Consider the following 14,815-nt stretch of genomic DNA (forward strand, 5'->3'; position numbering starts at 1 on the left):
ACCTGTCCAGGGATCCCGTGATGTCGGCACCTCAAGCCGATTCATCAATTGTAAGTAAGTAAAACCAGGAGTGAATCCTTCAGGCTTCACAGCTGGTTTCCTACTGCACATACACGAGTTGCGCTGTGCTTTCTGAATGGTCCCCCATTGTCTTGGACCTGCGTGTCCCCCGGAAGGGGGGGTGGGGTGGAGGAGGGTCCGGAAATGCACGTCGATCTTACCCGGAAGTGGAAGCGTGTACCTGGCAGTGGAGGGCGGAGGGTGCGAACAAGCGGAGCTCTGCTTTAACAATTTTGATCAATATTTTACAGTTCTTTATCGTACATCACGGGACACAGAGCCATAGTAATAACTATGTGGGTATATAGGCCACCTTTAGGTGATGGACACTGGCACGCCCTAAGACAAAAAGTTCACTCCCTATATAACCCCTCCCATTACTGGGAATACCTCAGTTTTTTTCGCCAGTGTCTTAGGTGTTGGTCATAAGTAAAGATGTGCTATGCAGAGGCTCCACTGGAGTAATCCTTGCTGGAGCAAGCTTTGCAACCGGATGCATTCAAAGTGCCATTGAGGCAAAGGTGGATGGTACCCCGGCTTCGTGGCGGAAGAAACAAGGTTTTGCTTGTAACGCTTCTCTTTGAGAGCTGGACCCTGGGATCCAGTGCTTGGGTCATACTACAATACCATAAAGCTTCCTGGCAGGGTGCTATACAGGTCCAAGGCAGTGGAACCCCGATAAAAAGGGACCCCGTTCCTTGAAGGTTTTTTAACGGAGCCCGCCGCGATGGGTGAAGATTGGGTCTGTTTGGTTTTACCACAGAATCTTGCGGCGGAATAAGGTAAGTGGAGATTCCTAAGGAATTTAAAACATTTTCTTTGGATTTCTCCTTGCAGTAAATGTTGTCGTGCCTAAAGTTGCCACTAGCGTGTGTAAAGAGCACGTACCTGTTCCATTGCTCTGTGTCAACAGAAGCTGCAGACTCCTCCAGCTATCCGTTCCTGGCCACCGGTAAGATGTTTGGAGGGGGGGGGTTTTGGTTGGAATTACCCCCACCTGGGCAGTGTTTCCTCTCCCCTCTCCAGGAGCAGGCAGGGGGACGCTAAAGGGTCTGGCGGTTTGCCACTCCCTTCCACCGCCCTCAGCAGTGGCGGCTCTCCTCTCTTCCCCCAGTGCCTTCCTCCTCCACAGCCAGCCCCCCCACACACACACAAAAACGCTGATCCGATGGGATGCCCGCACGCGAGTGGGAATCACTTTTTTAAAAAAGAGAGAGGGGTGTAGTGAGGAAGTAGGGGACGTGGCTTGGCACGGGCGTCACAGCGCAAGGAGAGATAGATTACAAAACCTCCATTGCCAGACTCATTTGGCTGACGGAAGGACACAGAAGCAGACCTGGGCATGTGGGTGCGTTTTTCTTTGTAAGTACCTCTGCATTTGTGATTAGGACTATGCTTAGGACTATGCATTCCAGAAGGGGACGTATAAGTTCCTCAAAAAGGAGACCAAAGGTATCACCCTCAGGCTCTGAGGACCCTAGTCTCACCTCAGCAATGCCACCCCCCTGAAGATCCAGGGGTAGCTGATCAGGGTGAGCCATCGGGTTTGTCAAGTGTTGCAAATGTTTCCAACACTTCAGCCCCTGTCTACATTACTGAGGATGTTTTCTCCTCAGCCTTGGTGGGGTTGGAGGAAAGATTGACTGCTCTAATCGCATCTTCCCAGCATGGGAGAAAACGCGATGGGTCCCTTTCTACCACCCTGGACCCTCAGAGTATCAGTGGGCGGGGGAGGATGAGGGACCGTGAGGAGGCTGACTCCTCTTCCGAGGGGTCAATTGTGGAAGAACCTTTTTCAGCTTCACAATATGAAAAATTGCTGGCACAATCACTTACAGAAATGGTTTGCTCCACATTTAAGCTACCCTTAAATGAGTCAGGTGAAAGACCCACTTCTTTGGGTTCCCTAAAGCCTCCCCAAGCTATGCATGCTTTTCCTGTCCATCCATTTCTGGAACAGCTTATGTATTCTGAGTGGGATCACCCAGATAAGCATTTTCTCCCGCCTAAAAAGTTCTCAACACTTTATCCTATAGAAGAAAAATTCACAACAAGGTGGAATATACCAGCAATTGATGCTACTATTTCCTCTGTGAATAAAAATGTAACTTGTCTGGTAGACAATGCTCAAATGCTTGGGGGTCCAACAGATAAAAGATTGAAATTCCTGTTAAAAAGCTTGTTTTCTTTGGCAGGAACAGTAACTCAACCTGCAGTGGTGGCAATAGGTGTATGTCAATCCCTGAAGGACCAGTTGAGACAGGTACTCAAGGTCATCCCTGATCAGCAGGCACCGGATTTAGCCGAGCTGCGGGGGGCATTATGTTTTGCTATTGACGCTATTATAGATTCTATTCTTCAGTCTTCACTCCTTACGCTTGTACTTGTGCATATGCGTAGGATCTTTATGGTTAAAAAATTGGTCAGCCGAAGCGCCATGCAAAAAACTCCTGGCTGGTTTTCTCTTTCACGGTGAATGGTTGATTTGGATAAATACATCCAGAAAATTCCAAGTGGAAAAAGAACCCTTTTGCCTATTAAGAAAAGGAATAAACGTCCTTCATTTAAACAGGCTCCTTCTCCAGGGTCAGGGGCATTGGCGCGACGGCCTCCACCGTCAGGTTCAAGACATAAACTTCAGGGTCAACCCCAGGAACAGAAGAAATCCTGGGGAAGGAAACCTACAAAATAGAATGCTAAGGCCTCTTTATGAAGGGGCGCCTCCGCTCGTGCGAGTGGAGGGAAGACTTCTGCAGTTCTCAAGGGTCTGGCAGGAAGAATTTCGGGACAGATGGGTGGTCTCCATGGTAGCTCTAGGTTACAAACTAAAGTTTCTGTCTCCTCGTTTTCTGAGATCAAACATCCCCAAAGATCCAGAGAAAAAGAAGTCTTTCTTTCAAGCATTAGACTGGCTTTTGTCTCAAAAAGTGACCATGGAGATCCCCATGGAAGAGCCAGGGGTTGGGGTTTTTTTTCAAACCTCTTCATGGTGCCAAAACCAAATGGAGATGTCAGACCCATTCTAGATCTCAAGGATCTGAACCGATTCCTAAATATCTACTCGTTTCGCATGGAATCAATCAGATCAGTAGTCTCCATCCTGCAGGGAGGAGAATTGGCATCAATCCACATCAAGGATGCATACCTGTATGTGCCTATTTTCCCCACTCACCATAAATATCTGTTTCGAGGTAGAAAAGCTCCATTTTCAGTTTGTGGCTTTGCCTTCCAGTCTAGCCACTGCACCTTGGGTGTTTACAAAAGTTCTCCTCTGGCCAGACTAAGGGCTCAAGGTATAACAGTTGTTGCATACCTAGACGATCTGCTCTTGATAGACAGGTCAGTAGCCCGCTTAGACAAAAGCGTGGTCACCACAGTCAACTACCTGGAAGACCTAGGTTGGATCCTCAACCTAGAGAAGTCTTCCATTAAAAAGGCTAGAATACTTGGATCTGATCATAGATACAGACCAGAAAAGAGTATTTTTGCCCCAAGCAAAGAACAGCGCCATAAAGGAGCTGGTCCAGGTCATAAGGGCAAAGAAGGACCCTCCTATTCGCCTTTTGCATGAGGTTGTTAGGGAAGATGGTGGCTTTGTTCGAAGCCGTTCCCTATGCTCAGTTTCATTTGAAACTGCTGCAAAACAGTATCCTATCTGCTTAGAACAAAAGGGTCCAAGCCTTAGACCTCCCAATGCATCTGTCTCCAAAGGTGCACCAGAGCCTCAGTTGGCGGTGGTTAACTAAGAATCTGCACAAGGGGAAATCCTTCATATCAGTTACATGGAAAGTGGTAACAACAGATGCCAGCCTTTCAGTTGGGGAGCAGTCCTGGAAGAGGCGACTGCCCAGGGGAAATGGTCCAGAACCGAAAGGACCTTGCCCATCAATATTCTAGAGATTCGAGCAGCACACTTGGCCCTGAGGGCCTGGACATTCAGATTGCAGAATTGTCCTATCAGGATCCAATCCGACAATGCCATGGCCACTGAATTTTTGTATAGATCCTGACCTAGATAGTACGTTTCGGGTGCAGGGGACGAAAAACGTATTGTTAAAAATGATCAAGCAGAAAATATATCAGTCAAATGTTGGATGTGTGGAGGGTCCAACAACCTAAAATACGAGATTACACGTTCTACTCCCCTGTACATGGGACGTACTCCAGGATCGATTATATAATGGTAGATCACACATCACTGGAATTGGTAACTGAAACATATATATAAAAATCTACACTATCTGACCACTCCCCCGTGACAATGAAAATGAGAGCAATAGGTATCCAAAGACCCCCTTACTCATGGCGACTGAATGAAGCTCTAATTCAGGATAAGAAAGAAGCAGAATTGGTTAAAAAAGAAATAGTACAATATTTCCTAATCAATAATACAAAATAAATATCGAATGCTATCCTATGGGAGGCCCACAAGGCCTACATTAGGGGTATCCTTATTGCTATAGGAGCAGGGAAAAAAAGAGAGAACAAAAAATATTAACTCTCTAATAGAAGATATATACAGATATAAAGGCCAACATCAAGAAATATATCACTCATTCGTCATGAAGAGAGACGAATTAAAAGATCTGATGGAATTGGAGACGAAAAGGACATTCAATAGAATTTCAAAAGAAAGATACCTATGGGGAAATAAAGCGAGTAAACATTTAGCCAGGATGTTAAAGAAAAAAATCAATTAATTTTATAGAAAAAATACACCAAATAAGAGGGGGGAGATGGTATATAAGACCAAGGAGAGGGGCAACAGGATACAGAAAAAACAGAAAAGATAAAAGATTTCTTAAAAAATGCATGCTTACCCCATTTATGTGAAAGTGAAAAGGATATGTTAGAAAAACCTTTAACTGAGGAAGAAATCAACAAAGCATTACTAGAATCGGCCCCGGGTAAAAGTCCAGGACCGGATGGTTTTATGACTTTTTTTATACTTTATTTAAAAAAAAAAAAAAGAGATCCGAAATTATGCCATTATATGAACGGATTGGGGACAGAATTTGGGATGAGTGGAAAAGCCCCGGCGGCCTCAATAACAGTCGTTTTGAAGGAGGGGAAAGATGGTACCCTCTGTTCTAGCTACCAGCCAATATCCTTGTTAAATGCTGATACAAAATTATATGCTAAAGTATTAGCGACAAGGATGAAGGATTTGATGAATAAGCTGGTACACTTTGACCAGGTGGGGTTCATCCCAGGGAGGGAGGGGAGAGACAACGGAGTGAGAACATTGCTCCTCTTCCAGGAAATAAAAAAAGGGGGGTCCCCAGTTCTATTCCTGTTGATTGAAGCTGAAAAAGCTTTTGACAGGGTAGACTGGGGATTCATGATAACACTGGAATCCATTGGAAGTGGGCCCAAGAATGATCCAATGGATCAAAGTATTGTATAAACAACCGACTGCGACAGTAAAAAGCAACGGGGCGCCATCACCCTTCTTTGAAATGAGAAACGGGACGAGACAGGGGTGTCCCCTTTCACCACTTCTTTTTGTGTTGTCTCTAGAACTTCTCCTTGCAATGATTCGAAGCAACCCAGATATAAGTGGTATTAATACAGGGGAGAAAGAACATAAACTGGCAGCATTTGCCGACGATGTGGTGTTCTATTTATCGAACCCTAGGACGACAATGCTAAATCTAATAAAAACATTAAAACAATATGGAGAGTTGTCAAATTTTAAAAAAAAACTTACTAAATCATAGATACTCAACATAAATATAAGTAAACAGGAAGAACAGAACCTGCAAAAGGAATTCCAATTCCCATGGAGGAAGGTGGTAAAATATTTGGGGATAAGGCTAACGTCGTCCTTGGGAAAATATATAGAGCAAACTATATACCAGGGATCTTCAAACTACGGCCCTCCAGCTGTTGCAGAACTACAAGTCCCATGAGGCATTATAAAACTCTGACAGTCACAGACATGACTAGGCATGATGGGAATTGTAGTTCCTGAACGACCGGAGGGCCGTAGTTTGAGGACCCCTGCTATATACCCTTATTAGACGAAATAAAAAAAAAATAGCAATAAGGCCCCTTTCCTGGATAGGGCGTATTAACACTGTAAAGATGGTAATGGTACCCAAAATAATGTATAAGTTTCAAGTGCTGCCTATATCATTACCGCAATATTATTTTAAAGCACTAAAAACTGATAATGACATTTATCTGGCAAAATAAAAAACCTAGAATCTCATTTTTCGTATTAAGCCAAGGGAAAAAAACAAGGGGGCTTAGGGGTCCCCGACCTTCAAAAGTATTATAATGCAGTGGTGTTATCACGAGTAGTTGAATGGGCAAAAGACAAAAATGATAAGAGGTGGGTTTTAAATTAGAGAATAATATGTGTAGCGCACAATTAAGAAGTATAATATGGAATCCCCCACAATACAGGGCACTGGGTGTGAACACGCACAAAATGACACGTAATGCACTTAAAATCTGGGACTTAATTCACAAACAAAATAAGTGGTATAACAATTCACCTTTAATTTTGTTGAAGCAAAATTATTATTTTAAACCGGGAAAAAGGATAATAGGTGGGAATTGGATAATAAGGGATAATGCACAATTAAGAGATATCATAAGAAAGGGGAAAATGAGCACATTTCAAAAGATGCAATATAGCACTGATTTAATGGTGATAAATGAATGGTGCTACCTCCAGTTGAAGCACTTTGTAGAGCATTTGCCTCAATCAACAAGAACAGGAGAAGAATTAACGCCGCTGGAACGGGTATGTACAGCATACTGTACTGAATTATACAAAAGGGTAATTTTGTATAATTCAGATGTAAAACATGATGCGGAATGTAAACTGTGTGGACTATCTTGTTTTATAATTTTTGTATGTTGAGAATTTTGATAAAATTAAAAAAAAAAAGACACAAGTCCAACCTATGTGTGTGTGAGATTATATGTCAGTATTACATTGTATATCCCTGTATGTTGTAGGTTCTATCCGGAAAAGCCTCTACAGGGGCATATATATCAACCACCAGGGCGGCACCAGGAGTCATGTGGCTCAGGAGGGTGAACCATGGTCTGTCTGGGACAGCACAAGTGCTGTCTCTATCGTCAGTGCATATTCCAGGTATAGAATAGTGGCAGGTGGTACTCTGCAGGTGAATCTACTAGATTCCAAGTTCTACAACAAGTTGAGACAGGTTGTGTCCAGGACGAGGATCCCTGTGGCAATAGGGATAGATGCACTGGTAACTCCTTAGGGACCAGTGCTCCCTTATTACATGCTTTCCTTCTGTTTTGACTTCTTCTGCCACATCTTTTGCAAACAATCCAAAAGGGGGTAACACTGATAATGTTAGCCGAATTAGCCCAGGAGGGTTTGGTACACTGACATAGCAAGTCTTGCGGGGTTGGCTTCTTGGACACTCCCTGTCCAGCGGGACCTAATGGTCTTGAGTCCTGTATCTCAGCACTGTTGGGCCCCTGGAAGAAGGGGAACTTCAATTACAGGACTTGTAAATATATATATTTTTTTTTGCCTGGGGTGAAGCCAGGAAGTGGCACCCGCAGAAATATGTGAGTGGGAGATTTTCTTTCTCCAATCAGTAGGGGAAAGGAGATTGGCCTTAAGTACCGTTAAGGGTCAGAGTTCGGCCCTATACATTTTTTTTACAGAGGCCGTTGTTTCTCACTCCTTGATTTATACTTCATACAGCGTGTAACGTAGACAGTCCCGCATGTCAGGCCATTCTTGTGTTCTTGGGACTTGAATTTTTAATCTTGACTGTCCTTGCAGAGGCCACTTTTTGTACCAATCGGGGGATTCTGTTGGTCCTTTATCTTGGAAAGTGGCTTCTTTGTGGCTATCACTTCACTAAGTGGAATGTCAGAGTTGGCGACTCCTTCATGCAAGGTGATCAATATTCCTATTGCACACGTTCCTGGTAGAAATGGCTCACAAATGGACGAATAACTGCTGATCCATGGTGTGCTGGTGAATATGTACGCTTCCTTCATGCAAGGAGCCGTTCCTGGTCTCACATAAGGTGATCTTGCGTCCTCATTAATTTTTTGCCTAGAATGGTGTCTAGTTTTCACTTGAATCAAGACAATGTCTTGCATTCTTTTCTGATCCTCAGTTGATAGGCGTTAGATCACTGCATACTCTGGAGGTAGTTCTGGCGGTCAGAATTACTTGATTTGTCAGTATAGGTCAGGAATCCTGGTTTGTGCTACCAGTAGAGCCCAGGATGAGCAGGAGGCATCCACGTTAACTAATTTAATTGGGTTTGCCAGTTAATTATTCAAGCCTATGTCTTGAAAGGGCAAGGTCCTCCACCCCTTTGGTAAAAGTACTTGCTACCAGGTGTGTGGGGGCATCTTGGGCCATCCACCATCAGGAGTCAGTGTCTCAGGATTTTAAGGCCATTACATGGTCTTTTGTTCATACATTGACAGAATTTTACCAGATGGATATCAAAGCCACGGAGGATACTGCTTTGGCCACGGTATGTTTTGGGCGGCAGAAGAAGTCCTCCTCAGGTGGCAGTTTCTGTGATTGTCTCCCTCCCCTCAAGTGCATTGCTTTAGGACATCCCATATAGTTATTATTATGGTTGCTCTGTGTCCCGTGATGTACGATGAAGAAAATAGGATTTTTTCATCAAACTTACCTGTAAAATCTTTTCTTGGAGCACATCATGGCACACAATGTCCCTCCCATCTTTTTTGGGATATTCATTGCTTTACTACAAAACTGTGTAGGAGGGGGTTATATAGGGGAGGACTTCCTGTTTGACTATCTGCCAGTGTCCATCCACCAATAGGTGGCGTATAACCCATATAGTCATTATTATGGTTGCTCTGTGTCCCGTGATGTACTCCAAGAAAAGGTTTTTACAGCTAAGTATGATGAAAAAAATCTTATTACAAATTGACCTTTCATTGCGATTGAAACAAATGATTGATAAAAAAATATGTATACAGTAATTGGCTGTAGACACAGATCATGTGGCCAGAATGGCCTTGTAACTGGCTATGCTGACATATCGGCATAGTTAAACACAGACAATTCTACATAAAATGGAAGACCTATAAAAGTCAATATGACTTCAAAATGGATAAACTACTTTTTAAATCGCATTAAATTTATATATTTGAACCCCTTACAAATAAAACATTTGAATAAATAGTACCCCAGACTGTGATTCCAAGAGGAAAGCAAATCAAACCCCGAAATACTTTCATTTGGTCATTTTTGCAGTGTCTGGTGTGTATCCAGGTGACTTTTCCTTCAAGTTTTGTAAACTGTACATGAAATAGACGCTGTATTGTGTATCCAAACATTTCCTTATAAACAAAAGGCTTAACAGTCCACAAGTCACATGACTTTAGTTTGAGATCCTTCCAAACTGTTAGGATCTGGAATTGGGGAAAAAACACATAAATGAGTTTGTCAAAAACCTTAAGAGATTAGTAACATTCACTGAGATCCAAGTGGAGGACTTGAGCTGGCGAGCAACACACTCCAAAACAAACTCATAGGAAGAGGGTCCAGTGTCCCCTTAGGGGCTTAAATAAAATATTAGACATTCAGGCCACAGTTTTCTAGTTTCCAAAATCCCTTTAGTTACTCTACTTTTTTTCACTAAATTGTAGACGGTAGGGGGTATAAAATAGAACCTCAAAACTTCTTGCATGAACTCTCCCAGAAAATGAGTTTCTCTGTAGCTTCTGGCACTCTGCTTACAAACTACTTCTGGCAACACTTTTTGTTTTTTTTTTTTTTTGTTTTTTTTACTGTGGCCTTTGCAGTAGCATTTGAAACTGGCCAAGCTTCTGGCCATCCGGAAAAAATGTCTATACAGACAAGTGCATACTCTTAAGATCCTGACTTGGGAGTCTGGATATATCTTTTTGTAATCTCTGGAAGGGATGTTCTGCTTTTGGTACCAGGTAAAACGAGGACAGTATAGTATAAAATCAACTGTGGTGAATCCTGGCCCTATCCCATGCTAATTTACTAAGGCGGTCAATGCTTTTGACTGATGTCACGGTCCATGTGTCAAGCTGGAAGGAAATGCATGGCTGACAGACATAAAAGATCACCTTTTTTTTCCAAAGTCCTGTTTCATAAAAACTTGCCCCCTGTGGACCACTTGTTTTTTCTTGTTCTGGGGTCCTCAAAGTTAAATTACTAATCCCATCTCTACTGGGCTGGAACTAGGGTGGAATCTGAGTTGCACAGACCCAGCAAGTGTCCAGGGCTGTGTTGCAGTATTCTTAACCGCCTGGTCTGCTTCCATGTGTGCATTCTAATATGGCTACGTCTGCAAGAAACTGGAAGAATGAAGACAGCCAATCAATTAACTTGGCATGCTTGATTGGTTTACCTGACGAAGTAAAAAACTTCTAGCCCTTCAAATGGAACCAAAATCATGCACCACCCCAAAAACCTCTCTAATTTTCTACTATCTATATAAATGTATACACTTTTGATGGCTCACAGGCTTTGCTAAAGCATGGAGCTCTGCTTCTTGAGCTGGGGAAGAAGGATTCAATCACTCTGAATACAGTTTGCAAGCTTTCATGCTGTCATCCTGATCCTGGCTTCAATACCTAGTAAATCACTGACTAAACAGGCACGCAGGGTGGGAGTTCAGACTTTACTGAGTTTGCTGGCTGCATTCTTGTTCTAGGTCATTGACAAACAGATGTTGAAGCCAGGACAGGATGAAAGCCAGGTAACTAAAATTTTCAGAAGAATGGCAGCAATCCATCTGTCTTATAGTACAGACTTCCCTAAATGGTCTTTAAAGTGAATGTGAGACAAAAAGTGATTAAAAATAAAACCTTGGTGCTATATAAATCCTGTATTATAATAATAATATAGTGTTGTCACTGAAGCAAGAGGTGAGGGTTTCATTAATGGGAACAAATGTTCCAGTGACAGCTATCTCAGATAGGAATTTCCATCTCTTTGATGAGATGTTCCCTTGTTTCCTGTTGTGCCTGCAGAAAAGGAAATGAAGAGAAATACACCCAAGTGGGACACAAACCACAAATACCCTGATGAGTGTTTTAACCGCATTTTTACATTTGACTTCACATATATTTAGGGTTTTTATAGACTTTTTATATTGTCTGTTTTCATTCTATGAAAAAAAGGGGAGCGAGAGGATTAATGGACTTTAAAGGTGCCACTATGTCTCGAATTGAAAAAAGAAATTTCTCACACATATGTATGTATAAAATTTACATTTTATTATGACATATAAAATTGCATATTAAAAAAATATGAAATGCTGTGTGTCTGTCTCTCTATATATCTCTCTATCTATATATCTCTCTAGCTCTAAATCACAAGGCTACACAGACACCTGTATGGATTGGCTCACAAGTAAAATAAGACATATGTGGTAATCCTGCACATGGGTGTGGGGGTCAGCTCCAGAGTCACTGTGACAACACCAATAGATCGCTACGGATTTCACCAAAGGCTTCTTCAGGGGATCCTGTTGGTACTGGAAGATATGCCAGAATTGGCATCTAGTTACAAAAATTCATTTATAAATAAAGCTTTAAACATATTGCAATAAAAAAAAAAAAAAAAGTGTGGGGGGGGGGGGGGGATCCAGTGCTTACGTCTCAACTTACATGCTACAATCTCGATAAGGGACATGGAGTGCTCAGTTCACCATACACAAGGGAAGGGAGGAATGTATAGTCAGCCAAAGAGAGGGAAGGGCCCTATGTTGTAGCCAAATAACAGGGGCTCACCCAGGGTCCAATCTATATAGCAGTATATAAGTAAATAGATCAAAGATCATTAATGGTCCCCTCTCTCAATCCACGGGAAACGATACCTATCGGTTATTAGACAAGATTGATCACAAGGTTCTCTCAACAACATTCACAAGTATGTACCATATTGGCACCTACTAACCGATAATGCCATAGTAGCTAAATACGTGGGTAAACAGCCATTTGTGACCTACAGGAGAGCTAAATCTCTTCAAGGCCATTTAACAAGAAGTCACCTCCCTAAGAGTCGTACACTCTCACATACCAAACTGAAAGTAAGAGGAACCTTCTCCTGTAGAAGTGTTTGAATATTGTGAGTGGATTCAAATAAGTAGGCACATAATCCTGCCCAATGGCTCAACATGGACTCCTCGATACAGTATAAAATGACAAACAATAGGGGTGGTATATATGATATGCAAGTGTAAAGTGTTCTATGTTGGAAAAATTCGAAGGCCATTTTGGAAATGAATACCTCACCATGTCTACCGACTTAGAAATGGCAAAATGGAATCGGCCATTAGTAGACACGTTGGATTGTATCACAACTTTGATTTATCGGTTATGAGATTTTTCGCTCTAGAACATGCTCTGACCTCAGAGGGGGTAATCTTGACCCCCCCAACTTCTGAGACTAGAAACCAAATGGATTGTCAATCTACAGGCCACAAAGTTTCCAGGCCTGAATGAATGTGTGTGCTATAAGCCCTTTTTGTGTGGGGCTAAAGACCACTGGCAATTGGGGTGTAGGACAGATGGGAGATGGTTCGTTTGTCAATCATCTGTTCACCCTCACTTCATGTTTTCCTCCTCTCCCCTCCTTTTACCCCCCTGGGTCATTTCATATTACTATTCCAACTGATGGGAATACCTATGGGTTGGGATAACCATTCCCAGACATATACAAGATCACTCATTATTCCTCTTCTTCCTTTTTTTTTTTTTTTTACCTCCCTTTTGGATGATTTGTTCTTAAATCCAATGCCATCAAGTATCTAAATATTTTTGTATAATCTTTGACTGTATATCTAATTTGGACCGTTCACTTTGTTAGGCACTGGTAACATGGAGAATGCTGATGTTTCTTCATGGAAGTGTATGGGAGGAAGTTGTGTGAGCTGGCCGAAGAGATTGTGTGTGTATATATGGGGGTTGTGTGTGTATATCTATATACATAGATTTATTTATTTTTGCAGCCAAAAAAGTGTAAGAGGATTGCGGCTTGGACCCGTCATGCTAATTATGGTTATCCCCCACTTCTCTTTGGGTACCAGGAAAAGAACCGTCATTGGATTTAGGTGTTGTGCTGTTCATTCAGCATGCTGCCTAAAGGAGATATGTAAACACATCGTTGAGATGCGTATCTCAGGCTGCAATCCTTGGGGCCTCTTGGTCTTCTGCTGCCTTCAAACCCCCGTCCTGATTTCCTGCTGATCCGAGTTGCAGGGGAGACATATTATTGGCCCCGCCCGCCATGCGCAACGTGGTGGGCGGGGGGGTCTCACCCAGAGCAGCTATCTTTCTTTCTTACACACATAAATAGGATAGGAGGATACAAGACGGCGGACGTCTTGCTGTCCCCATCTGGGGGTCTATTTGCGGCCGGGATCGGTGATAGTTGCACTTTTTTTGGAGTCTTAGCTATCAGGTTGGTACCAAGGGACATTACGAGGAAAAACAATTATGTACTGGACACTTGGTCAGTTTTTTTGTATTCATACATCTACACATTTGTTTCATAGTGAGTATACATACAAGACTCTAGTTCCTGGTGTTACACATCCTGATTGGCTCCTTACAATTTGACTGTGCGGACCCCAATGGCACTTATATTTGTAAGTGAGTTTCCGTAATACATGCATTTGTGTTTATAGAGATACAAAACTATGCACATATATACTGGTGACCGCAATGACCCCCTGTCTGTCCACGGGATATCATTTCCCATGGATTGAGAGAGGGGACCGTTAATGATCTTTGATCTATTTACTTTGTTATATAGATTGGACCCTGCGTGAGCCCCTGTTATTTGGCTACAACATAGGGCCCCTCCCTCTCTTTGGCTGACTCAACATTCCTCCATTCCCTTATGTGTGGTGAACTGGGCACCCCATGTCTCTTTTCGTGATTGTGGCATGTAAGTTGAGGCGTAAGCACTGGATCTCCCCCCCTTCTTCTTTTTTTTTTTTTTTTTGTTTGATTGCAATATGTTTAATGCTCAATATGTAATATATTTGTAATGAGATTTATTTATAAATTTTTTGTAAACTAAAATTTTTTAAAATTTTAGTTACCTGGCTTTCATCCTGTCCTGGCTTCAACATCTGTTTGTCAATGACCTAGAACAAGAATGCAGCCAGCAAACTCAGTAAAGTCTGAACTCCCACCCTGCGTGCCTGTTTAGTCAGTGATTTACTAGGTATTGAAGCCAGGATCAGGATGACAGCATGAAAGCTTGCAAACTGTATTCAGAGTGATTGAATCCTTCTTCCCCAGCTCAAGAAGCAGAGCTCCATGCTTTAGCAAAGCCTGTGAGCCATCAAAAGTGTATACATTTATATAGATAGTAGAAAATTAGAGAGGTTTTTGGGGTGGTGCATGATTTTGGTTCCATTTGAAGGGCTATCATGTTGGTACTGGGAGATATACCAGAGTTAGCATCTAGTTACAAAAAATGTGCAGGATTACCACATATGTCTTATTTTACTTGTGATTGACTTGTGGGCCAATCCATACAGGTGTCTCTCTGTAGCCTTGTGATTTATACACATGGGGGAGATATATTTAGACAGCATGCATACATTTCATATTGTTGTTAATATCCAATTTTACATTTGTCATAATAAAATGTAAATTTTATACATACATATGTGAGCAATTTATTTTTTCAATTTGGGGCCATAGTGGCACCTTTTAAAGTCCTTGAATCCTCTTCCTCCCCCTTTTTTTCTTATTTTTTTTGTTTGTA

The 14,815-nt window shown here is 42.2% G+C and overlaps 1 protein-coding gene across 1 annotated transcript in view; it reads left to right on the plus strand.

Annotated features, from left to right (window-relative positions):
• BUB1B (BUB1 mitotic checkpoint serine/threonine kinase B) overlaps positions 1-14,815 on the plus strand; it is a 108,807-nt gene that overhangs the window by 53,420 nt on the left and 40,572 nt on the right.

This window comes from Aquarana catesbeiana, linkage group LG13 (assembly GCF_042186555.1).
Source record: "Aquarana catesbeiana isolate 2022-GZ linkage group LG13, ASM4218655v1, whole genome shotgun sequence".
NCBI lineage: Eukaryota > Metazoa > Chordata > Amphibia > Anura > Ranidae > Aquarana > Aquarana catesbeiana.